Source organism: Gallus gallus, chromosome 4 (assembly GCF_016699485.2).
Source record: "Gallus gallus isolate bGalGal1 chromosome 4, bGalGal1.mat.broiler.GRCg7b, whole genome shotgun sequence".
Taxonomy (NCBI): domain Eukaryota; kingdom Metazoa; phylum Chordata; class Aves; order Galliformes; family Phasianidae; genus Gallus; species Gallus gallus.
In genome coordinates, this window is record NC_052535.1 from 74,398,701 (window position 1) to 74,425,852 (window position 27,152).

The window sequence follows — 27,152 nt, forward strand, 5'->3', positions numbered from 1 at the left end:
TATTTCAGTAACTAATAATATGGTTAAAATTGCTGGAGAAAAAAAAAAAAAGATCTTGTTTTCAGTTATTTCTCCCTCCTCTGGGCAATTTTTCATTCTCATTACTGGAATCACTAAACTGAGCCCAATCAATTAGCTCACAATAATTGTTTTGGGATTGTATTCAGCCCCTGATCTTCAGATATATCAGAAAGCTAACTTTTCTGTTCCCTTACTTTTCTCAGATGAACAAATCTAATGCACTTGACTACATAAAATTCCATCTGATTTCTTCAGAGATGGAACATGTCCACCACTTTATTCTCTCTCTGAATATTATGCACAAAATAGCACATTCCAAATATAGTTGTCAACACAAAAGTATAGGTTGTTTTCATAAAAATACTACCAATGCTTCACTGTGCTTCACTGTGTACCCATATATTACCATGAATTTGTGGTTCTAGCTTTTTTTCCAAATGGAGATGGAATTGCTGAAAACAGTGTCATTACAAGCTTTTATTCAGATCTGTTTCATCTGTGCCAGGTTAAGTATCTCATGAATGCTTGAATAGAAGTGTCTGAAAAGTCATAATTAAGTAAAATTCTTAGTAACAGTTTTTTGCTGTTATGAAATTTAATGATTTGTGCAATTATGCGTTATTTGTGTAACCAGAGGCTGTAGTCACATCTATTCCATTGGTTATTATTTAAAAAAGCTAGAGAGCATCTGCCCAAAGACTTTACAGTCCAAAGGTTGCTTCTGTTTGTACAGATTGGGAAGCAGATGGTGAGAATGCAAGTGGGTCTGGGGGCTGCAGTCTCATTTATACTTCTCCGCTGCTCAGAAGTAGTGGCAGGTCAATATTTATGGCAGCTCACCTTTTCTTTACTCTCCAGAGCATCCCTAATCAGCATCATCTGATGGGAGGGGGAGATTCAATGCCATGCTTGCCTGAATAGACAGCAGGACAGAACTGCTCCTTGGAGATTCAGGTCCTACTCACCTGAGTATAGGAAGAGGTAAATTAACTAACATTTGCATGCCATCAGATGCAAAGACAGGTGGAGATTTTCTGCCTCTTACATGGGTCATAATCAGGCCCAGAGGCATTGTAATGGAATCGTTTTTGATGCAGTGTTGAACAAGAAGAACTGTGGCAGATTTCAGAAGAAACTTCTCTGAAAATCAAGCCACCTCAATTCATGATGCTGGGTTTTGGTCTGTGTGATCTAGTTTAGATGCCTACCTTTGAAAATGTGGTTCAGGCATTAGTGGTTCTTTGCATGCTATTTATCCTCAGCATAAAGTCTTTTCATTTCTTGATGGTTTTATTACTGTTAAATAGTTGTAAATATGATCAGTCTCTTCAGTGTCATGAATCACGGCAGAAGTAAGCATGCCCACGTACTTAATGGATCCGGGTTCTGCTGGTCTAAAGCAGTATACAGTGGACTTAGATGACCAGAAAGCTGCCTGGAAACTGCATAAAACTTCAACACTGAGAAAACAGTTTTCATACCTTTATTCTTTGCATAGTCTCTCTCATTCTTATTTCAATAAATATAAGTCTTTCCCTGCAGGCAGTAAGTAGTGTTATTTAACACGAAGTGATTCACAGTATAGTATTACTGTACTATACAGTTGCATGTTTCTGAGTGAAAAACATACCTAACTATAGTTTTATTACTTTAATCCTATTATAATTGAATTCCTAAATTAGAGCATTCTTTGTGCTTTAAGCTGTATTTCAGAATGCCTAGGATAGTCTAATTCTAAATATGAATGAAAAATAAGCACTGTCTCAACTTGGATTTTGTAAGCAATATCATTCACATTTTCTACTGTTTATTCTCAGTTGTAGTCTTCTGGTGAAATATATCTCTCTGTTGTAACCTTAGTTCTTAAAAAACATATCTAGAGGATTTTTCTGCAAGTCTTTCTGGCTCGTTGTGAAAAAGGGGGAAGGAAGAATAAGTTCATGAGAATTTGGGTGTTCTTTATTTTTCTCTAGTGGTTGTGGAGGTAAAATGCCAACTCTTCACACAACTGAAATTCAGAAATCCAGAATGTGTATTACAGAATATAGTTGTTTCATCAGATTTGTTTTCTGTTTGCCTTACTTAATTTTTTGCTTTAAAATTTGATAATTATTTTAGCTTTATTTTTTTATGTTCCACAAACTTGCAAAAATAGTGAAGAAATAAAGGAAGAAATGAAAAGCATGCACTTGAAATGTTTATGTTTTGACCTAAGCGTATTTCTGTAATGTCGATTTGTCCTCTAGTCATCATAAATAGTTCACAAGAGAGTTGTTTAAGACTTAAGAGTAAGAAATGAGTTGTATTTCTGCAGTGCTTCTACTTCATGTTTACGTAGACCTGAATCACACTGAGTTTTCTTGCAGCTGTGTATGATTCCTCTCATATGGCTTTTTTTTTTTCAGTTAAACATTCCATTTCTGAAACATCGCTTTATGATAGCAACAGAAAGCTTACCTCAGTAATTTGTAGAAGTTTCATGACTATTAATATGAGTTCCTGACTAGCATGCTTTAGGAAAATCATTTATCCTCCCTGAATTACCACATCTTTAAATTAGATGTCCATCGACTATCTGAATCATGTAAATTAATATTTTAGCAGACTCAGGGTGGCATAGGATGTGACTAATGAAGAATGAAAATATATTGCATATTTACTTTCTGTGCCACTATGGTTCTGTTCTTTCTGTAGATGTTGGGATTTTCTTAGAAACTATTGATTTCTGGAGATAACTTTTTATTTTAGTTGCAATTTTTTTTTTTTAACTCCCTAAAAATATCAGAATGTGATCACAATTTCAGCTAGATATCAACTGCTGTAGCTTGTTTTGTGGAAGGCCAACTGATGCTAAGTCTTCAATATTTATATTCCATTTAACATCTGTCATTTCTTCATGTATTTTACACCAGTCAGATATTGCTCATTCCACAGCAGCACAGAAGATAGACAGTAACTGTGAATGGGCAATTTTAAAATTAGAATTGAAAGCTTAGGTACTTTTTTCTTTGATCACCACAGCTGTCACCCAACAGTTCTCAGAAAAGCCATCTTTGTCAGTTGAGGAGGACAGGGCCAGCCTCTGAGCTTCTTAGCGACACCTTTTTTCTTGTCTTCTATGTACAGCAGCAGACAATTAAAGGGTATTTTACTGGGGCTAAAAAAAAAACACCTACATTTCATGATGTTATGATAGCAGTGTTTCAATTTAATCAATAAATAAAAGCCACATTTTTCAGTGCAAATATGTATTAAATTTGTTTTCTTACCTTCTTAAAAACAGTAGGATATTAATAAACAGCAAAAATGAGCTCGTATGTGTGTGGTCTAGAAGGGTAATATTCATGAGAAGGTTGGACTGAGATTAATTGAAGTGATTCTTCAACGTGATAAAATCTGTATGATAATGTACTGGATAATGAAGTAGGTGTGGGACAAAATGAAAGCGTACTGGCCTTAAACGAAAAAAGCAAGGCAGTGAGAACATGTGTGCCAAAGACATCACATGACAGTCCTATATATACGCACAATGTCAATCTATTTTAATAGCTGGAGGCTACAATTAAATGGAGTTAAGTCAAAACGATCTCAGTATTGCTTGCAGAACCCTTAATTCCCTACTGCTTTATACTGTTATTGTGAGCTGTAATAAAGAATCAGAAAAGCATCCTTGAGGATGAATTATCTAAGTAGTGTAAATGTTAGCTAGAAAGGAGATAACATCACCAACAGAATATTGGCCCACAGATGGGAAAGTATCACGTAAAAAGGAGTGGAAAAAAACACCTTAACAACCTTCTAGAATTAAACTAGTTCAATTATTTGAAGGATAAAGGTTACTATCAAAGCTAACTGAAAATGTACTATTTGTCCCAATATTAGGCTTTTCTGTTTTCTTTAAGCATTATGTACTGTAAAGTGCTGCCTTACCTTCCTGTAGCTATTCACAGTCTTGATATATTAGGCATCACAGTACCTATTTAAAGTTGCATGTTACCCCATAATAGTGGCTCCAAAGGATAAGCAGCCAGCCAGACCACCCACCAGTTAGCTGGGGTAAGTCAGTGCCCGTGATGTACATAGGATTTGGTGGTTTTGAGATAAGAATCGTCTCTACACTCACATCTATGTATATTATCTACATTTAAAATACAAGGGCTGCTCTGAAAGTAATGCCTCCTATCTTATTATGGTGGCCCATGATGTCAGAGGCAGATGTTGGTGGTATGGCATTGGTGGTTGAACCTTTCTGCCAATATTCTGTTAAATTTTGTTGCCATATGATATAGGGACAGTCTGACTTGGAAGTGTGTATGAAGCAAATGTGTGTCACTGAATTCCTCTGTGCAGAAAAAAATGGCACCCAGTGGCATTCATCAATGGTTGTTGAACTTTTATGGCGACCAAACAGTGGATATGAGCACAGTGAAGCAGTGGGTGGTACATTTCAGCAGTGGTGAAATGTATGACCGCTATGAGCCAGAGTCAAAATGGCAGTTTATGAAGTGGCAACATGTGAATTCCCAATGAAGAAAAAGTTCAAGATGCAGGTACAGGGATGTGCACTGTCTTTTGGGATAAGAAAGGGGTGATCCTTCTGGATTTCCTGGAACCCAGACAAATCATCAGCTCTGACTGCTGTATTGCAATGCTGACTAAGCTGAAGGCTCGAACTTCCACAGCTAAACCAGAGAAGAATTGGGCTGATGAAAGATGGCTGTGTGGGCAACATTGTCCTAGTAACAGTGCTGTCGTAGTAGTTGCGAAACAGTGGGTCCCCTCTACTGGTACAGGTTATGAGCTTGGCATGCAGGCTCTTGGTCATTGCTGATGAAAATGCATAGCTAATGGTGGTGAGTATGTTGAAAAATAGTGGTTTTTGCTCTGTCAACTGATGTTGTTATGCTCACTGTAGATGCTGTACTTTATGGAAATAAATTGGATTAGTTATGAAAATATATAGAAAGCATTACTTTTACAGCGACCTATGTATGTGCAACAGCATGGGTCTGTGACAAATGGTGTCCCCCCGGGATCAGTGCTGGGACTGATACTGTTTAATATCTTCTTTAATATCTTCGTAACTGACATTGGCAGTGAGGTCAAGTGCACCCTCAGCAAGTTTGCTGATGATACCAAGTTGTGAGGTGTGGTCAACAAACCTGAGGGATGGGATGCCATCCAGAGGGACCTAGACAGGCTTGAGAACTGGGCCCAGGAGAACCTCATGAGGTTCAGCAAATCCAAGTGCAATGTCTTGCACCTGGGTCAAGGCAACATCCACTACCAATACAAGCTGGGGATGAAAGGATTGAGCATAGCCCTGCCAAAAAAGACTTGGGAGTACTGGTGGATGGCAAGTTGGACAAGAGCCAGTGATGTGTCCTCGTGGCACAGGTCAGCCATACCCTGGGCTGCATCAAAAGAAATGTGGCCAACAAGGCAGGGGAGGTGATCCTGCCCCTCTACTCTGAGCTGATGAGGTCTCCCCTGGAGTACTGCTTCCAGATGTGGAGTCCTCAGTACATGACAGACATGGAGCTGTTGGAGTGTGTCCAAAGGATGGCCACAAAAATGCTGCAAGGGATGGAACACCTCTCCTATGAGAACAAGCTGAGAGTGATGGTGCTCTTCAGCCTGGAAAAGAGAAGGTTCTGTTGTGACCTGATAGCAGCCTTTTTGTATTTACAGGGGCTGTAAGAAATAAGAGGACAGACTCTTGAGCAGGGTCTGTTGTGATACAAAAAGGAGAAAAGAGGTGAGATTAAGATTGGACATAAGGAAGATGTCTTTTGTAGTGAGGGAACTGGAACAGGTTGCCCAGTAATGTGGTGGATGCCCTGTCCTTGGAGACTTTGAAGGTGATGCTGGATCAAGGCCCTGGGCAACCTGATCTAGTTGTGGTGTCCCTGTTCATTGCAGGGCAGTTGGACTAGATGCCCTTCTGAAGTTCCTTCAAACTCTAATGATTCTATGATTTTTCTACCAAAGCAAATTTCAGACAGCCCAGACTTTTAGGAATAATATTTACAGTGTAATTCAAATGAACGGCCTAGCTGCCATTAGTCCTTCTGCAGCATTATTTTAAATTAGGCTAATACATACGGAGGCATTTTAGCTCTTATGTTCAAATTAATGCAGTGAACCCTAAGCATTTTTTTGTTTGTTTGTTTGCTTTTTCTGAATAGGCATTGTGGGCAAAAGATATTTGTAAAAGAAGTATAGTTGTGAAGTTTTACAGTATATATTCAAACTTAATATCTGTCTTGTATTTTTGCCCATTCTCATTTTCCTGTGAAGAACCCTTGATGATAATATTCTTTGTTGAAGTCACTGGGAGTTCAGAACACACAAGAAATGCAGAGTAACTTCTTCTTATTGCTATCTGCAAAATAATAATCTTCAGATAATATGAATGAATTACTATTTTTCAAAGGTATGTAAAGGTCAGCTTCCACCTGTCTGTTTTTTACAGAAGAAGATTTTCACTTGCTATTGTTAGCTTAATAGTTCCTATTAATAATGAAGCACTTTTTTGAGAGGAGAAAAATAGATTGAATGTCAAAGATTCCTTTTCAGACTCCTTTTTCAGATGATGCACAAATTTTACTATTTACAAAATTGCATTCTGAAAATGAGTCCTTTTAAGTGCCTTTTGGAGGCTTTTTTTGTTTTATTTGTTGTGTTCTTTTAAGAGAAGAGTGGGGTGTTTTTTTGTTGGTTTGCTTTTGTTGTTGTTTTTAGCACATAAGTATAGTAATTGAAAGACATCTTTGGCTTAAGCCTATTCCTTAGGCAAACTGCTGTGTCACAGTGGCTGACCACTTTAATAGCTATGAAGAAATCTACCTTGCTAGGCAATTAATTCATAGGAAAATCGCCTCTTGGCTTCTTCTGCAACCTTTAATCTTTCCTTGGTCACAGGCTAGCAAAGAAAAACAGCTTAGCAAAGATAATTGGTTTTGCAGAGCTCCCACAGATGGAACATGGAAGCTGCCTCCCAGACGTTCAGCCTATGGGTGGCCAGGCACCCCCTGCCAGGAGCACCATGGGTGAATCACCTCTGTCAGTTGTCGTTCTCCATGATTTGGACAAACTGGATGACATCCTGACCCTGAATTACAGCAGTGGAAGAGTTTTCAGAGGGCAGCATGAGCAAATAGGCTCTATCCTTTGTGTGTTGGTTTCATTTCTCATGAGCTGGTGGCAGTCTGTCAAAGTTGGGCTGTGGGGATCCTCGTTTTGTTACAGTAAAAGTCACTGTGTACATCTCCTGAGAGCAGCCAGACAGTCTGATATATAATTGAATCTTACTCCCTGCCTCTCTGTGGAAAGCATTAATCATTTTTCCATCAGACTTTGTTACAAATTTGAGCTGTTTCAACTGATTTGACTGTCATTGTCCCATTAAGCTCTTTTAATCATTTCCCATTCTCTTGTCAATTATTTTCAATAAAGCAAACGTTATTTGGACTTTTACAATTTCTTTGGCATTATCCTCCTAAAGTGCAGCTGAATTAACATTAATATTTTCACACTTGTCTTCACATTTTTAAAAATCAGACCTAAAGATGGAATGGGAGGGTCAAATGATGCTGAACACCAGATAGCACTTCTGTGCCATGCAGCTGATGGAGCACTGGCAAAGGCTGCCTAGAGACCTTGGAGTCTCCTCCTTGGAGATCTACAGAAGCCGCCTGGGTGTGGGCCTGGGTACCCTGCTCTGGTATCACAGCTGCAGCAGGGGTGGGACCAGAGGGACCCAGAGGTCCCCACCAGCCTCAACCATTCTGTGAAATCCCATTGGGTAGAGCGTTACAAAGGAGTATAGAACAGTTCCCATTTTAGAGTAGTGGAGATTTCAGTTGTATCAGAATCTGAAATATGGGAAGGCAAAAAAGTTGCTAGGAACATCTGTTAAAGACTTCAAGAATGAGATTTCTGGATTATTTATGCTGTTCTGTATTTCAGAAGGTTCTTGCCAGGCTGCTTTCTCTCCATCAGTGCTCCCCTGCAGGATTTTTTTTTTTTTTTTTTTTTTTTTTACATTTTCTAATCCAGATTCAGTTTCCTGTTGATCATTAATAGTATTTTCAGTGCTTTCCCACTGTCTTCTAACTGGAGATTTTCAAACTACTACTTCATCCAGTCAAGTTCTTGTCTGTGGAACATTTAATCTGGGCAGCCTCTTCTTCTTGCTGTCTACATTTCATTCTCTGCTCTCAAATCATATTACCTTTGTGTACAAACACAACCCTAACCTAATCTCACACTGGACTTTTGCTCATTTCAAAAATGAACCAGGTTATGGTAAAAAGGACAAGCAACCAGTTTTTAGTAGTGACAGATATGCTGGTGGTGGGGCAGATGGAAATTTATTTCTGATTTACAAGTATTCTCCATTAAAAAAATAAACTATTTAAGAAAATTCACAGTACATTTATATGGCTAGACGGTCACATGCAAAATAATACTGCAAAAATATTCAATTTACATAAATAACAGCGATAGTGGAATATATTAGCTGAACTGTTTTGTATCAACACTTGTAACAGAGAGAGCAGAAAATTGGAGAGTAATATATTGCACAAGTTACAAAAATAAGAAGAACCAAGCAATATGGGTTAATTCAGCAAGAGGCTAAGTTTTCCTTCTGAATCAATAGTATTTTTTTAGTTTTTTGTTTATTTTTATGATAGATGGTGAAAATGCTGCACAGAGAGCTGAGAGAGAAAAGGACTCTTTTCCTCTGAAGTTTCTCTTCCTCTGAAGCAGTCTGCAAATGCATTTTTCAAGCTTGGAGGTTACTTCAGCTAAAGCTGCCAAGGTAGAACTTATCTTGACTGTCAGCCTTTCAATTCTTTTCCAAAAAGAAGATTTTATCAGTCATATTTGTCAGTGAGCCTGGGAAAACTCATCTATTTGAGGGAGAAATCAGTTACCCTCAATTGGGGTCAACTAAACTTTGGAATTTGCAACCAAAGCTCCAAGCCTTACTTACTGAAAGCTTTTTCATATCAAGATTTAGAGTATAAGATCATAGTGACTTCTAAATCTTGCATATAGATGCCTTTTTGTAAACACATACCTGATTACTGCCATGCATATTTTTAATGGCTTTTCTGTCTTTTCTGCTCATGAATTTCCTGACTATAAAGAAAAATTGGTACTTTAGTATTTCTAAATATATTTGTATGTGTTGCAGAGATCAGTCTAAGTAAGGATTACCACCTCAGGGTTTATGCTAAGCTCTGAACCTCATGAACTTTGTCTGTTCTGCAAATGTCTGTTTTGGTTGCAACTGGAGTTAAAAATGAAGAAAGTGTTAGTAAAAGAGTGATGTAGAGAGTTTAATGTCTTATTTTGCAGTTCCATTCTTTTTACCTACATCAAAAATATTGATAAGAGTGAAAGACTGGAAGTCTTAAAATTTTGACATTTCAAGTTCAGACCAGAATAAGCTAAGCAAGAAAGTACGTGTGGTTATCATAAAAATATTGTGCTTAAACTTTTACTGCAAAATATGTCTGTAGCATTGCCTGTTCTTAAAACTCATAAGATATGCTTTTTGTAGAGTAAGTGTGAGCAATAACATGCCTCAAATATGACTGATCCTTGTTAGGGGCTTGAAACTCTTCAGCTGACGCTTAACATTCTAAAGAAATTGGCGTTTCGGAGTGCTAGAGATATTTCTTCTCTCCAGGAAAATAATTACAGAAATGCCTAAGTTAAAAGGCAATTATTTCCATTAAAGTCACTTAAGAATCAGTTGAATGAAATTTCTTAACTTAGTGTGTTTAAATATAGAGTAGTGTCAGAGTAATTAGAGCTTGGCAGTGTCAAATCTATGGCTAGCGTTTGGACCTAATTTATAGTGTTGTCTTGGGTTTATCTTGACATTGATCAATGATATGATGACGAGTATGAAGTGAACACCAGTGAAAATAAATAACTCCTAAAGACTTGTTCTAGTATGTGGCGTCACTGCATTATTGCACAAAAAGCTAGAGAAGCTTGCAGGACACATTGATAATTAAAACCTCTTGTTTAAACTAGGTCTGATGCTGCTTTCAGTGTACTCAGAAAAGAGCATTAGTCATCATTATAGCATCAGCCTTTTCCAACAATTACAACAGAGTGATACATGGATACTGCTGTTGTTTTGTGGAAGCTGAAAGCCTTTGCACCACAAACCATACATTCTGTTTTTGAGTTGAAAAGCATTAATAAATCCTGCAGACCTCTTAACCCTTGGCGCTATTAGAGATGAGGTAGCGGCTGGATTGCTGTGGAAATTTATGGGCCTCCAACAAACCATGTTAAAATTGTGCTTTATTAATATGTAGGGTCAGAGTCACTCTGCCACAGTGAAAATCAAATTGTGTGATAGTATTACTTTGGGATGGTATTGTGCTGTTGCTGGTACAGAAATGGTCTCTGACTCAGCTGTGTTCTATGAGATCAGGGAGCAAGGAAAGAGAATACAGAATGACTGGTGAGTGTCTTGTGAATCACTTCTGTAGCCTCAGAAGGGCTTAGAAATAAGTAATATCACCTGTGAAAAAGGTGTGCAAGATTAATAGGTCTTTCTGAAGCAAAAATTCTACTATGTCATGAGCTCTGAAGAGTTTTTTTCCTACTTTCTCTCATTTTACTTCAGAACTTCTTGTTTCAGTGCAGTGAACTACTTGGGGAGGGCTGGAAGAAATTCCCAATCATAGAAAAAATTACTTGCAGCATTTGGTTGCATTAAAAGGCTTAATGTCAATGATCATAATTTTGTAAATACAGAGATAAATAAAAGAATGGGTAGAAATGTAAATGCAGAAGTTTAATAGAAGTTCACTAAAAATAATAAACATTTCTCATTCTACTCAATGTAAACATCACTCTAATATTTGTGATACTGTCACAACCTCAGAACTGTATGCTGGATGTCATGACAATCTGTGCTAATGGCTTTTCTCCATTCAACGTACTTGCATACTAAAAATATTTAAGCAAATAAACAAACAAACTTGATTAAGCATGGTTCCATCTGGTGGGAATGAGAAAGGTCATGTGCACCCCATTTTTTAGTTCTCAGCAGCTGAGGACCATTGTTGGAATCAGAAGCTGCTAATCTCATATTTGGCAACGCCTGAAGCAGTTCTGGCATCTTCCACTGCAGATTCTTCAAAGAGGTGAATATATCTCATCACTTTTTTTTTCTCTTCCCATTTAATTGCATCAGAATTGCTATAGGCAGCTTGAAGACCTAGTCAGTAAATCACCTATTATTTTTTAATTTTTAACTCATCTTTTGAATATCATCTTTTAATCTCAGAAAGCATTAAGAAGACCTTCCTTTCCTTAATAATAGGTGATCCACATTTACTTGGAAATTTATGAGGTAGGAGTATATGAGTGAAACATTGCTTTTTTTCTGAGTTGTAGATAAAAGGCAAAAACTCCAGAAGAAAACATAAACATACTGTAGTCATATTGCTTGGCCATCTAATTCTGTATCACGATTAGCTCCAGTCAGTAAGCACTGGTATTTACTTGTTTAAAAAAAGTAATAACAAATAAAAGATAAAAATGTGGAGATAGAACATCTATGAGATCCTTTCTCAGACTTATAAATTCTGAAGATTTCATTATGTCATAAGAAAAGGGTTCTCTTTCCCAGATAGGAGCTTTTTTCTGTTCTGGTTAGACAAAGAATGCTTCTGCAATGGAAGCAGGACAAAAAAGCTGTGCTGTAAGTGCCAGACTGGTTCTCTTTTTGCTGCACTTAACTTTTTTAAAGGATACCCCTTTGCTGCATTCTCTTCTGAATAACTGTCATTTCCTTAGATTCCACCCTAAATTTATTACAGACAATATATAGCTGTGTTCATTTCTGAGTATTTTATTTTTTAGAAGATTTCAGCATACCTTGCTAAAATGGCATCCCATTACTCTGGAAAATTGATTATGTATTTCAAAATACATTACCAAAATTGTGACAGATCTTATCGTACACTTCCTATCCTTTACACAAGTCCTCTTTTATACAGAAATATGCACTTTTAAGAAGATAAAAAAATACACTTTGATATCAGTATTTATGTAGTAGCATTGGTTTGTGTTTTTTTTTCTTTTGAAAACTCTGTTCAGATGCCAATCAGAAATATATTCTTAGAAAATTTCAGACTGTTCTCTGTAAAGATTTACTTTTTGTTAAATCTCTCTGTCCGAGCACTAGTTAATCCGATCCTTCAGTGAAACTCTATGAACTAAAATCTGAGATAAAGTCTTTGGTAAGCCTTGTCTCTCCCTCCATTTCTGGCAATTTCCTTCAGCCTTCTACCACAAATTTCAGCTTTCCATTTCTATCTAAAACTATTTTCTTCAGGCTCTTGATTCAGATCCTCTCTTTTAAGTCTGAAGATGTCAGATGTCCTCTTAACTCTCCCAGACCACTGGAACCTGTAGTTCACTTTATTGGTCTTTCCTTTGATGTCTGGCACTTGTGGAGGAGACTTTTGTAGATTCACAGCCATGACTTCCTCTGGCCACTTCAGAACGTGCATTTTAATTTCTTCACAAATATATGAGCTCTTCCTTTGAATTATCTCAGCCATTTCATTCTTTGTTTATGAGCAATTTCATTATTGTTCTTTATTAACAAAAATCTTAATTTCCGATTTCCCTGCTTCTTATCTCATGCCAACATTGTTGTTTACTTCTGGATCAACAGCATTATATTTTTTTCAATGGCTTTTGATTATGGCTTAGGTTTATGCTAGTACAGAAATAAAAATTAATAGGACTCACATAAATGTTAATACACTGCTGAGGATGGGTTCCAGAACATTGTAGAAACAGAACAAGAAAAGGCAGATTGCCATTTTATATCTTCCTCTCAAGAAGAAAATTGCTAATACTGTCTGTCTTGTGTTCTTTATGAAGCTTTGTGTGCAATTATTTGCACCATTTTGGTATTTTTAATACATTTATCAACTTAACTGCATTTATTTTCTTTTATTTTGTCTTCATCTGTGTTTTCTTTTGAGATCATAACTGTCTTTATTAATATTTCTGTTGAGTGACAGCTTCCTACTGACCTGATTTTCCAGTGTACTTATTTCTGCAATCCCTGCTATGAAAAGTTGGGCACAACAGACAATTGGAGTGTGATGTAATGTTCTTGTGTATGTATGAGATACAAGAAGTTATGATTCATGAAGATCTCTTTCGAAGTACGGGGAGCTTAACCTTTACTTCCCAGTGTTTGACATACTGATTCCTACTCATCAAAGAAGCCATCAGTAACATTCTGTATTTGCATAATTTCTATTACATCTAAAAAAACAAAAACAAAAAAAAAAAAAACAAACACTTTGAGTTTTCATGGCTTATGTGCAGAGTCTAGATTCCCTGTAGTTAGTATTGTGCTCTGTATCTGCTACAGAACGGATTTGCTCTGAATATGTGATTTAGTGAGAGGGAAGCTTTTCAGTGACATGCATAAAGCACATAAAATCTTTGCAACATTAAAGTAGGTAGTACAGTAAAGATAAAGAGAAAACCTATTTCAGGCTGGAATAGAAAGCTATGAGTAGGAAGTTGATCAGTATAACTAAGTATTATTTATGTGTGCAGTATGAAGATGAGATTATGGGCATGAGTAACATGTGGGGTATTGCTGTGGGTCACTAGTTCTTTGGGTAACTGCCCTTGTACATGTTTTACATGTTTGTCACTTTTTCATAGTGTACAGATTTAAACAGAAGCCCTTCCTCATGAGGAACATATCTGTCTTTGGCAGACAATTGTATTGTGTATCATCATTAATAATAAAAAAAAATAAGTAAATAGAATGGGGTGTTGAACTGCAAAGAAAATACCACCACCACCACCAACAAAAACTGTAACTCTTAAAGGCTTTTACTGAAGAGCTCATTTATATCTTAGAAAATCACTAGGCTTAAGCATTCACATTAATTGTAGAAAAGTAAACTCAATGTTAGTTAAACATAAAGTGTATAAGGCTTGTAGTCTTTATTATTTCTTTGACTGGTTGATGTCACCTGCTTTTTCCAAATAGGAAAATAAAGTTTTTGGTTTCTTTTCTCTAGCTAAAAGGAAAAAGAATTCAGATGAACACATTCCAATTATACCATACAACCCACAGCTTCAAGGTATAGTTTATGTTTAAAGAGAGAGCCACAGTTCCTCTTAAACCCTTAAATTCTGGTAATAAGCAAAATGCAAAAGCTGGAGTATAGTAGATGCATTGTTCATGCAACTATCAAACAGACAGTGAAAACGTGTATGCAAAATTATTAAATATAGATAAAAAATAGTCACCAAAAATGCAAAACCTTTGCTGTTTGCTGTTTGTTATCATAATCATCATTACTTATTTATTTCTGGTACGTCGTTAGAGGTTTAAATACCCACAGAGATGTATCACTTTTTGTGTTTTGACTTACAAAACTGTATTACAGCCTAACCATAATTGAGTCCCATATCTGAGTGAAGTTCACTGAACAGTGCTAAGGGACTTACTTGTAAGGTGCTAGAAGGATAATAAGCCCAGGGACAAAGACTGAAGTAGGACTTCAGTCCTGACACATTCTCATACAGAGACTTCCTTCCAGAACTTTGGAAGAACACCTGCATTGCATTAGAAATGTGGAGAAGCATTGCCCCAGTTTCTCTGCAATTGATCAGTGTTCATAACTAAAAATACTTTAAAATGAAGGTAGTTGTTCTAGGTCACAATAATTACTGTAGCGATTTAGGGAATATGCCTATGTATAATTTTCTAATTCCTTTTGAGAATATGAACTCTGTACTTGTAACTGTGTCAAGCTGAAAACGTCATTTTCTCTCCGGATCCTCACAAAATTCTCAGTTATATTTCTATATCCAATTTAGAGAAACAGCTAACAAAGGATCACTATGCTTTGATTATCTTCATTTGCATGAAAGTATTTTTGATCAATTTTGAGTAGTGTTGCCACAGGTGAAATAGGATAATTTGTCACATGATTTGGTTATTGTTGTTTTTTAAATATTTGATGAGCTATCTAATGTAAAGAGGAAGTGTATTGGAGGCTTATTATATACTGTTACTGTTGCTTGGTCCTCGGGTGGTATACTGTAAATCGAAGTGTTGGTCAAAATTGTTCTCTGGTAAAGGATGTTTTTAAATAGTATTAGGGTAGAGCTTGCATTATTCATGGGATTTGGAAGCTAGATGTACCTCTCCATTGTGATGCAGGAATTTTATATCCTGAGAGAGCATCTGGAGACTGAAAAGCAGATTTACAGTTTAGCATACTGAAACTTTGAAAGCTCAAAAAACATTGTAAGGAATCCCCAACCTCCAGACTAGGAGTGCACAGCAAAGGAACAGTTTACTGAAGCTTTGAAGGTTGCCAGCTATGAAGACCAACCAAACAAAATATGATCAGGCAATATTATTTTAAAACAATGAGTATTTCAGGATAGATATTTACAACATTAACAATTCCTAAAGGACCTTATTGTTTGAAATGCAGTATCCTGGCAGATTAGGAGAAAAAAAGTGCCTTCAAGCTGTTCTAATGAATTCTCAAGCAGTTACTATGAGATTTGGTACTGGCTAGAAGGTTGTATTTCCATTAAGCATAGTCCCAGTAGAATTTGTATTAAAAGCCAATGGAGGAATTTAGGTGAATACAGGAGGAACAATTACGTCCATTCCAGAGGCCAAACTTTAGGTCTATACAAGTTATTAAATCTTGACTGATAAGTTATCATGCTCATCTTTGCACATTTTTACATAGAAACAGATGATTATCCTCTAAAACTTCCAGACTGAATATTCTGGATTCCCTCAGCAATGTTTTTTCATACATTCTCAAAAGAGATTTTTAAAAGCTCTGTTGTGCTTTGCTATAGCATGTTTTCATGTTAAAGGTGTTACTCAGCTCACACCTTCTTATTTAAACCTTATATAAAATAACATCACTCTCCGCCTATCTTGCTTTAAGTCAGTTTCCCATTCTATAGCTTCTGGTCTTCCAGAAGCCTTTGGACAACACTGACTTCTCAGTCTAAACTGGCACTTCACTTTTGCTGCATAATTACTGACATTTCAGGCTTCAGCAGCAGTCAGTCAGTACAGCACTTAGCCAAAAAGCAGCAGTTGGTGAACAGCAGTTACTTTGCTACAATAATGATATGTAGTTAGAAATGATTAGTAATATCCAGAATGATTTTGATACTTGTTAAAAAATAAATGTCCCCAGTAAACACAACTGTCTGCTAAATTGAACTAATCTCAAAATGGGAAGAAATTTGTAGCAACTCAAACACTTGAGTAAGCTGTGTGTTAGATGAGTGTGTTAAGTGCAAGTCTGCTAGAGTATCTTTTTCTGACTGTCTTAATATTGTAAACAGAAGCAAAAGGAAAGTGCCCACATTCCCCTTCCTCACATATTGATTTTGTCTCTTCTTGAATAACTCTTGTGAGCTTCAGTAAAACCTAACTATTTATCTTTCCCTCCTTACAAGAAGGGAACTTAAGAAAGAGATGGTCTCTTCCAGCTGTAGATTGCAGGAATGTTCTGGTCCATTATTACTGTTACAAACTTGACTGCAAACTCCCAAGAGGACAACCACAGAGTGGAAGTCCTGTATGCGTCTTTTTTTTTTTTTTTTTTTTACCCCCTCAGTGCAATTTTTTCCCATTTCTTTTCCAAGTCTCCATGGCAACAGCCATTATGATGCTGTAGTAGGTGCTTTTATGCCAAAACTTCATAGGTCTGTTACCTGATCAGGTCCATGCACCTGTAGTTTTTTTCATTAACACTATTGTCTAGTCCTGTTGTCTAGCCTTCTGCTAAAGCTACCTGCAGTTGATTTGAAATTTGAATCAAATATATGAGCGAGTGTCCAAATCTCAGTGCACCTAACTATGCCCAAAGTATGCAATGTATGCACTAGCTTGTTTAAGTTCTGAGATTTCATGGACTGGATTCTTGAAATTCATGAAAGATTTGAGTGTCTTCCATTCAGTTAAGTTTTTATTTTAAAATGTTGTGTTCATAAACTTTAAAATGAGAATAGCAATAATTTGTACAACCTGTGCCTGAAAGTAACTCACATGCTGTGCATTTTCAAGTCCTGTTGTTGCTAAGTGTAGTACATTTTCTTTGCATGCAGAAACACAGAGGCTTAGGGATCAGTATCTTCAGTGCTATTCAATTCTGTCACCTTGATTATGTGTCCATATTGTGTAAAACATAAAGAGCAATTATTTTACAGTAAAGTTTTAATGCACATGATACAGATCCCAGAAAGGCTTTCTTGCAGTTACCCAAAAGGATTTACAATTTCTCAGACCACAAGGGCCACACTGTGTGTGAAAGTGTCTTTCTTCTCTATACGTATTATTCTTTGTAAACGAACAGAAGTTTAACTTCCTCAGAGCTCTGAAAAGCCTGAAATTGTAGAGACACATTGATTGAAGAAATGTATCAACCTGAGGCTTTGTCTTTACAAATACTAGAATTACTAGAAATACTAGAATACTAGAAAGAGCTCATTGACAGAAACAGTGATTATTTCTCCATGAAGTTTGTCTTGGTCCATGAGTTCTGATAGCGTTAGGTAATGGATCAGCCTTGCCTTAATGTAGAGCTACCACTAAAGCATTAATAAAAGCAAATTATTGATACTTAATGTAGCCTACAACTTTTGCTGAAATCACTGCAGATGTTATATGAAGCCATATCTCTAATCTGTTGATAAGAGCCTGACACAGGTCTCAGTATCAAAATACATGGTTTTGAGTTGCAAGAGATGTATAGAAAGACATGTAAAATACCAATATTCTTGCCTGCTTGACAGACAAAAGTATTGGTACATGCCTTTCACTGCATGCCCCAAATCAAATAACTGGGCAATTTTAGAATTCAGTTGTCAGCTGCTTTCATTCAGCTTTCAGTACTGTTAAATTACTAATAATACAGTCTGGTGACAGTAGTACGGCTATACTCCAGGAACGCTAAAGTTAGATAAAGCAGATCTTTCATTAAAGTCTGAGGAGAACGGAGAAGAGAAACCTTTCTGATACTGCCCTAACACATATTGTTTGACTACTATCTGTTTTGATTTACTTCCAATAATCTGTTCCTGGATAAGACCACAGTCGTCTTATCAGTCCAAGCTGTTATGAGAAGAATTAGTGAGGAGCCAGCACAAAAGGGATGTGATGGATGATAATACAGGAAATTAGATTTTCTAAGTGCTGAAGAGAAACATTACAAAACTCAAACACCGGTAAATAACTGCTGTCTCCATCCTTTACCCTGGAAGAGGCTGCACTAATGTTCCTAAAAGCCACAAGAAATGTAATTTTAATAATTGAAACTGTGCACTTGATCTTACACACATCTTTTGTTTCATTAGGCATAAAGGCAGTTTTGGTTGTTCTTCAGAGCAGCATAGAAATGTGTATGGAAGAAAATAGTATACAAACTTTTCAAGTGTCTACCAAAATATATCCTATTTTGTCCTTTTTGGGTCATTATTAAATGTTTTCCAGTGTTGATTAGGAAGAAAAATGAGAAATAAAACCTGAAAGAGTTTTATTACAAAGGATGCTTAGTGACCAGATCTTTAAGCAAGTGTTAGTGAGATTCGCTTCAAGTAATAAATTATCTGATGAAAGTGAAGGCTGACTTTATTCATGACTTAACAGATCTTATTTGTATCTGCTATATCTCATTGCATTCATTTCTGAACTGTTTTATCAGAAACATTCTCAATAAATGTTTACAAATGACCAAGGTATCGGAGTACTCAATAATCAGAACTAGCTATAATTCAAGTGTCAGAAGAGTAAGAAAGTGGAACAAGCCAGTTGTCAGGAACTTGTGTTTGTGTTTTCCTGGTCAGAGAGCTTGCTGGAAGCAGTCTATTAGTTTCTTCAGAACCAGGGTTGCCAATATGATTTGTTGGTTTGTTTTGATCAACTGCTATGCTAATGACTCAAAGAGATGCATGATCCCTGCCTGACAGGCTTAACAATCTGAAGTCACATGTGACCAACCTGAAGGCCTTGATGAGTTGTATATAGAGAAAGAGATTTGTAACAAATGAGGTGCCATTTGCCCTTCTTAAGGATTCATCTTGTTTCTTAGAAACATAAAGACAAGACTGATGAGATTGTCAGATATTCATTTAATCTGTTGCCTTAATACTTAAAGTATTTGTGATGAATTTTAAAACAACAAAAGTAATGATAGGCCCACTACATATGTAGGGAATTTGCTTGATTAAATTAGGACGGTTTTCCAAAATCACAATATAATACAGAGGCTGATCCAAAAGTAATGCCCCCATTTTATTATTGTGGTCCATGACATCAGAGGCGAGGCAGATGTTGGTGGTATGGCAGCAGAGGTTGAACCTTCCTGCCAGTGTTCTTTTACATTGTGTGACTGTGTGAGAGATGACAGCAGAGGGGCAATCTGACAAAATGGCGTCTGACATGGAAGTGTGTATGAAGCAAAGATGTGTCATTAAATTCCTCCACACAGAAAAAAAAAATTGCATCCATTCACATTTATCAATGCTTGCTCAACATTTATGGAGGCCAAACTGTGGATGTGAGTATAGTGAGGCAGTGAGTGGTCCATTTCAGCAGTGGTGACAGCGACAGTGGTCACCTCCACTGGTAGAGATTGTTATGAGCACAGCATGCAGGCTCTTGTTCACTGCTGGTGAAAATGCATAACTAATAGTGGTGACTGTGTTGAAGTGTAGGTTTTCTAGCTGAGAATTTGCTCTGTCAGATAGTGTTACTATGCTCTTTGCATCTGCTGTAAAATAAATAGGAGACATTACTTTCAGAGCAACCTATGTATAACCCTTTTTCTGAAACCTAAGCTTATTACTTTTTGTTTGTTACCCAACATCAGAATATTCTTTTCCTCTTTGTGACACCCTTATGCACATTGTATACCATTATATTGTTTCCCTTCAGGCTTCTCCTTCCTAGATCAAAAAATGTGCTTTTTTAGTTCTTTTCTTTTAGTGTCCTGTTTTTATTCCTTTTACTCATCTGTGCACTCACTGAATCTGTCTGTGACCTTGATAGGTAGTACCTTAGCACAGACATAAGCCAGTATCTGAAACTTTATTAATTTTGCCAAGCCATTCTTTCTTCAGGGAGTACTTCACACTTGTCTTGAATGGGTTGTATCCTTCAGGGTTTATAGTTATTATTCTGAGTTGCCAAAAGCTCTCTGAATTGAGAGTTGCCTCCAGTATCCTCCTTGTTTCCAAACAACTGCTAGATCAGTCATTTAAACTATACTGTTATTCCTTGCAACTTGCTGAATCTGGAATGTGATTATCTAGCGTAGATGTAGTTTTGTGAAGAAAAGTATTGTAATCATATGAAGATGAGCTGTTTATGACAGTTACATATTTTTTTCCTGCTTTTAACAATAAGCTAAGCACAATAGGTAGAAGTAATTTACAATGTTAATGACTCAATGGGAATATTGTCCTTTTTTTGGTCTTGGTCCATCAATGTTTTTTAATTGAAGTACTGCAACCAAATTTATTATTTACACAAAAATGCAAATAATTTATAAGTGGTACTAAATAATGCATACTAATAAGAAATACATATATATTAATTATTAACAGCTGAGATAAAGATTATCTTAAGAAAATATTATTTTAGACATCTTGGAATGTGCTTTTTACCCCCTGGTCAAGGATACAGATCCAATCCTGTGTTATAACTGAATTTTAGCAAACAAAATCCAAACCAACATAACCTTAGTGACTTCAGTGAAACTACACAGTTTTATATCTGCCCAGTGTCTGCCACTCCCATTTTTTTTGTGCAATTGCATGAGTAGTTCTACTAATTCATGTTACACAACAACATGAAACAACGATAGCCAAGCAATGTAAATCCATTATGTCACTGAAGATACTTCTCTACAAGCATGTGTGCATAATAGGATGTGATAGTCAATTAGACTAAAGGTCACATCTGTGTGCTCTTCCATATAGTTTCTGTCTATTTAATTGAATGTTAAAAATGATTTCAAATCTACCTGTTCTTAGAGGTTATATGCTTGCTGGAAAATGATACCATTTCATCTGCCACGAGTATTATGAATTTATGATTACCAATGAATCGTTGATCCTCAATATTATAGTTTAATCAAAGGTTCCTTGGGGCATATTTTCATCTCAGATCATTAGTATGATTCTTATTGGAGCTCAGTAAGAGATGTGATAGGAAACACCCAATAGCAATCTGAAAGGCAACAATTTTTATAGAGGTTTCAAAGATTATTAGAGTCTCATTTTGACATTGTTTAATGAAATAGTCTGGACTAGTTTGATATTCTGTCTGTGAAAGATGCCGTATTTTAGATAGTCAGGGAGGTCTTCCAAAAGAGCAAGGGCCCTTCAAATGAAATAAATGCACTTACAGAAGTGCCTAAACCCCTTTCTGAGTACTTTTTCCCTAGCTTTCTTTTAGCTTAGCACTTAGTGGAGTGAAATAAAGGTTAAAAAAAAAGTTTCTTGCTGTATTTCTTTTTGCACAGTAGCTGTTATGAACAAAACATAGCTGCAGGCAGTTTAGAATATTGGGCTGCAGCTTTCATAAGGAAGTGGTTAGTTTGGAAATTTTCCTGTCATCGTGATACTGTGTATATTCCAAATTGCCAGCAAGAGAGGAGGAGGAGAATAGTATTTTAGATACCTCAACAAATCTGACCCAGTAGTTGAGATCTGGCAAGAAATAATGATTCTGTACCCAATGTACTTTGTTATTTCTATTTACTTAATTGAAACTGAATGTGCAGATTTTATGGTGATGACTATGTTGAAGAGTAGTATTTTGTAGCTGAGAATTTCCTGTATCAAATATTGCCTTTGTATTTGTTTTAGTTTCCATGGAAATAAATAGGAGGCATTATTTTTGGGTCAACCCACATCATAATTTTGGATCAACCTTTGTAATGAACAGCTCTATGCAATGAGTCACATTAGATGAAGTTTCTGCCCAGTATACATTTGAATTTATATCATTCAAGGACTTGTTTACTTCTTAAATGAGAAAGAATGATCACATTCTCTGCATCCTTGATGTCTTCTTTCCATAAGTTTCTAATGAAAAATCAAATACTTCAGCATAGCTTTTAACTTATAAAACTATGAACACCTGAATTGTCTTAGGCAATTCTAGCTGTTTGCATTGAGTAGAACCATGCCGACCTAGAGAATAACACTGTGCAGTATCTGTGAAGAATTTGAACGTTCACTGCAAGATCATGGTGCTAAAGAAAATCTGAATATTTTGGTTTGTCTCTTTGTAAAATAGGAGATAAATGCCAGACTTTTTTATTCATTCTCTTCCTGCTGCTATTGGCTTTATGCTTGTGGTTGTATTGCTTTTGTGTGAGATGACATCATGGGGATAGGATCTCTGTGTCCTACTTCCAGGCTTTGATTTACTCTTACGTGCAACGTCAGTCAGGTCAAAAATGGTGCTTTCTTAAAAACTTTACCCTAAGTGAGATTTTAACCAATTTAACGTTTCAGATTATTGTAAGGATCCTGCATCTACTGCAAAAGTCTCAAATGAGTCACCTAGAAGGCATAATTGTGATCTCTGGGCTAAACTTGGAGATAATTTTCTCTCACATTATCACTCCAAAAGTATTTCTGAAATTACTTCTAGTTACAACTAGTTCACTTTAGTTGGTTTCTTGAAGAAGCACCGTAAGAATGGAAAGGAGTCCTTTAAAATGCACATTTCAGATGTCATCAGCTCTGCAGTGTAGACACTGCAGAGTGTAAACACACAAAGTTAAAGTTTTTGGCAAATGTGAAAGAGATTGCAGTCTAGAATGTATTAGCAAATGATCCAAGGGGACAAAAGAACAAGTTGTGATTTGGTTTTTGTTTTGTTTGTTTTTGCTATGAATGCAATTAGTGAGAATTATATTCTTAAGACCATTTAGGAGAGATTTTGATAAAAGCGGTGCAGCACTTCCTCTGAGGGTATAAAATTAAAGTATAAAATGCCAGATGTGGTGTGTTAATCCCACAGACTTCTGTAATGAATGTTTAAAAATGACGATAAACAATTTTTTGACAAAGTCCATTATAATTTATTCCCAGGTGAATATTCTTAATGGTGTATTGAAGAATATCTTATAAAAATCATACATGGAAAAGATAACAATCCAAGTTGGAAAAAACACAGGAACAAAGGTGTCGCTGGAAACTGTGCTTCTATTTCTTCTATGTATTTTCCTTGCAAGCATGATTAAAAGACAAGTTCCTTTTGAACACAGTGGTTTCAAACAAAGCATGGCTCAGAACTGGAGAGAAATGAATTTTCTGTATGTAAACACTTGCTTATTTCAATGCATGTGTTTTCTACCTGCTGGTAATAGGTGTTTTTTAAAAAGTTTACCAGATAGTTATCCTGTATGATAAGAGACACTGTAACAATTCTGACATCAGTAGAACCCTAAAGGCTTAATTACTTCCAGCTTCGGCTTTGCCCCCGGGAAAGATTATTATCTACTGCTTTCTCACTGCCACTCTGTATTGCCCTCTCAGAAATATTAGCTCAGTCTCAGCATTAGTGTAAACAGTCTCAATAGTGTTTTGTTAACATGTCTAAGGAAATATATGAGTTGAGTAATGAGATTGTATTTCTGAATTAACAGCCATAATGGTTGTGTCACTTGTTACCCGAGGAAAGAGAAAAGATGGGGGACATTAACTGAGGGTATTTGCACTATGAAAAAGAATAGGTTTGATCTCAAGAATTCATTAAGTTATACAGTAATGAAGTCCTATGTTAAATTGACTATTGATTCTGAAACTGTGACTGATGTGTGATGGGGATTCTGTCTCAATGTTCTTTATCCCATTCCCTTCTTTATAAAAAATATGACTAGCATACATGTAAAGCTAATTCAACAGCAGCATAAGTTTTCTATTACAACAGTTAAAGAATGCAAAGAGCTTCTAAACTCAGTAATTATAAGTAGGTACAAAACTGAAAAAAAAATAACATTTTAATCTCTCAAGCAAAACTAATACCAAATACTTACAACATTTCTTAATGATAACAACAGAAAAGATTGATTAGATAGCATACAGTTATCTCTGATTATTTATACCTAGCAGTTTCAGAATAAATAGTCACCAAAAGATGTTGAATTGTGTAACCTTTTCACAGTCAGTCCAAGGAGAGGGTATCTAAAGGGAAATTCTTAAAGACAGCCCACTTTCTGAACCTCAGTAATTTCCTGAAGTTTCAGGACCCAAATTCCCTTAGGAGGAAACTGCAGATAAAACGATACAAGCCTGACAGTATCACTGTGTTGTGGACTGTAGCCACTCAATTTGGTTTGACTTCTGAGAGCCCTGTGATTTGTTTTCTGTAAACAGAAGTGATCTGGAAGAAAAATGAAAGAAAAAGGGCACTACTATTCTTCTCTGAGCTGGCTAATTAGCTGCTTTGTAACACCAGACAGCAGGACAGACATTGTTCTGCGAGGTTCCTGTACTATTCACGCAATCAGATTTTCATGTACACCTTCCTGGTGTAACATCGTACATTTACAGTAGCAGCACCAATTTTAAAATCACACTTAAATATGAGAAGTCCTGCTGGTTTTCTAGAAAATAATATTTTAAGTATCTCAGTATGTTTGTGGCTTTGTATTACTGGTATGATTCATTATTATTATTTTTTTTTCTGAGAGCTTTGGAATAAATTTTATTTCTTAGTAATAGCAAGCACGTGTAAATCACAAAAATTGTCATTACCAGCTCGTATCAGGAATAATATCTGAAACAACCACTGCTCTTTTTCTTTTTAAACTAATGTGATTCCTATCAGTGTCCCCAGTGCCCCAGTTCTATAGGTCACCCGCAACAGTTTGTTTGCTGTTTCCTAGTAGACCTTTAAAAACTGTTGAATTATGCATTCTTCAGAAAATACCAGCTGGTGTTTTTATGTTTGTTCCATTATGAATTTTTTTTCACTTCAAAAGAAATACATAGGAGGATTCTTTTATTTAAAAGTAAATAAAACCAGCCAAATAGAAAGGCTCTTCTGCTGCCAGTTAAAAATTAAAACAAACAAACAAACAATAGTATGGAAAATTCTGCAAAAGTGCTGTAGTTGGGAAGGCACAATCAGAATCAGTATCGTTCTTTATTAGTGGTGAAAAATTCTGATGACTTCTGGATTTACTTTTTAAGTTGGTGTGGTTTGTAAAGAAATAAAATAGATGAGTTAGGTGTGAATGACTTTTTTTCTTTTTTTAATACATTAAAAATTGGAGGCTTCCCTCACTATGGCTTCTTTCATAACATACAGAAAATATATCACCAGACTGATATTTTTCCTCTTTTAATTCCTGTTAGATAAGTTAGAATTGTTGGTCTTCCTGTAAGTACCAGTGGTGTCCTACACTAAGAATTCTGATATGTATATAATTTTTCAGTACATGCCCAAGACTAGAAATGAAAGGTATTTTCTTTGCAAATAGTATTTCAGTCAGTTGCTTAAGAAAAAGTCTTCAACAGCTGACAGTATCTGTAGTGTCTCTCTTCCAGCGTGCACTCTGTGCCTTTTTACACACTACTTCCTCTGCCCATAGTACAGTTTCTGTTGGTTGGTTTGCTAAACTGTTTCAGAAAACCACAAGTCCAGGTAGATGGTGTCTGTTGCTATACGCTTATCCACTAATGCTGTAATCTCATTGTAGAAGGCAATCAAGTTTGTCAGGCACGATTTGTCATTAGTGAAGCCATGCTAGCTGTCTCTAATCATCTCTGTTCTCCATTATGCCTTAGCATATTTTCCAGGAGGATCTGCTTCATGATCTTGTTGGGCACAGAAGTGAGACTGAGTGGCATGCTTTTCACTAGGTCTTCCCTTTTCCCCCCTTTTTAAAAATTGGTTTGTTTCCTGTTTTCCAGTAAGTGAGAATTTCATTGGAATACCACAACTTCTCAAATACAATGGAGAGTGGCTTAGCAACTTCATCTGCCAGTTCCCTCGAGATCCTACAATGCATCTCATGAGGTTCCATGGACTCGTGTAACTTTAGGTTCCTTAAATGATCTTGAATCCGTTCTTCTAATACAGTGTGTGGTTCTTCATTCTCCTAGTCTATGTCTTTCCTTCTGTCACTTGCGTGGTGTGGATAGAGCACTTTCTGGTGAAGACTGAGTCAATAACGTTACTGAATACCTAAGCCTTCTTAGGAAACCAGGTCTCCTGTTTTCTTGTAGAGAAAGCTCACATTTATGACTCATTTGGAAATAACTGACTCGAATCACAGAGATTTAGACTTTGAGAATTGTAGTCCCAGCACATAGTCTTCCATCACAGTTAAAAGCTCCTTCAGGCTGAAAGTAAGTTTGTGCCTCATAGCCCATGACAGAGCACTACAGGGCTCTCTGAATGAAGTTAAAATCACTTATTTCCTCTTCAGTAGTTGCACCAATCCTTTTATCTAGTACTGGCTTTGAGGTGATTTATTTTATTTTTAAATTTATACAATTCTGCATGAGTGTTACCTAAGGATCAGGTCTAGCTTGGATTTATTGTAGTAGTTGTCGTGAGAATGTAGATTAATGTCTTTGTCCTAAGCAACCAGGTAGATGAGAAAGCACCAATAAAAGCAGAAATAAGACAAATAATACAAAGCAGCACATCTTAAATGCCTTTATTCATGGTCACAGCTCTACATTTTTCTAAGTACAAAATAAATCTCATGCTATGAATTTATATATGAATAGGAGTTTTAGGGTATGGTTAAAAAAGAACACGTGGACATTTCTCCTTACCTTTTGCATGCAGTGGTATGAGTAGAAACAGTGAAACTCCTACCTGAAAATTGAGAAGAATGGGTGATCTCCAAGGGAAAAATGGAAGACATCAGTGCTGTGTTAAGGTAACTAGAAACTTTCCCAAGACAGGAGGGGAACATTGGTGCTGGACTGATGTGGGAAGGGAAGTTTAGGAGAGATGTTCATAAAGGCTGCAAAGCAGCAAGCACTACATTTATGTCAGGGCAATACACTTAAGACAA

At 36.3% G+C, this 27,152-nt stretch overlaps 1 protein-coding gene across 19 annotated transcripts in view; it reads left to right on the forward strand.

Moving 5' to 3' along the window:
• Positions 1-27,152, forward strand: part of KCNIP4 (potassium voltage-gated channel interacting protein 4) — a 382,096-nt gene that overhangs the window by 302,963 nt on the left and 51,981 nt on the right. For 3 of the 19 annotated variants that reach the window (XM_046939877.1, XM_046939878.1, XM_046939876.1), the window contains exon 2: positions 880-1,002. The exons of the other annotated variants lie outside the window; for them this stretch is intronic. The gene's annotated coding sequence lies outside the window, so the exon portion shown is untranslated. The remainder of the gene's footprint in view (positions 1-879; positions 1,003-27,152) is intronic. 19 annotated transcript variants of the gene reach the window in all.